Source organism: Penaeus monodon, chromosome 24 (assembly GCF_015228065.2).
Source record: "Penaeus monodon isolate SGIC_2016 chromosome 24, NSTDA_Pmon_1, whole genome shotgun sequence".
Taxonomy (NCBI): domain Eukaryota; kingdom Metazoa; phylum Arthropoda; class Malacostraca; order Decapoda; family Penaeidae; genus Penaeus; species Penaeus monodon.
Window position 1 is genome coordinate 14,342,684 of NC_051409.1, and position 223 is coordinate 14,342,906.

Here is a 223-nt window from a genome sequence, read left to right on the forward strand (position 1 = left end):
GGTTTTTTGGTTTTTGTACCACCCCCCCAAAAAACCCTTTAAAATTATTTAAAATTTAATAAAATAATAATATTTTAAAAAATTATAAAAAATTGTTTTTGGGGGGGGTTTTTGGTCCGGGGCCCCAAACCCAAAAAAACTTTTAGGGAAAACCCTAAGTTTGGACAATTTTTGGGGAAAACCGAATGGGTTTGGCCGAAAGGGAAATTAAAAATATTAATTT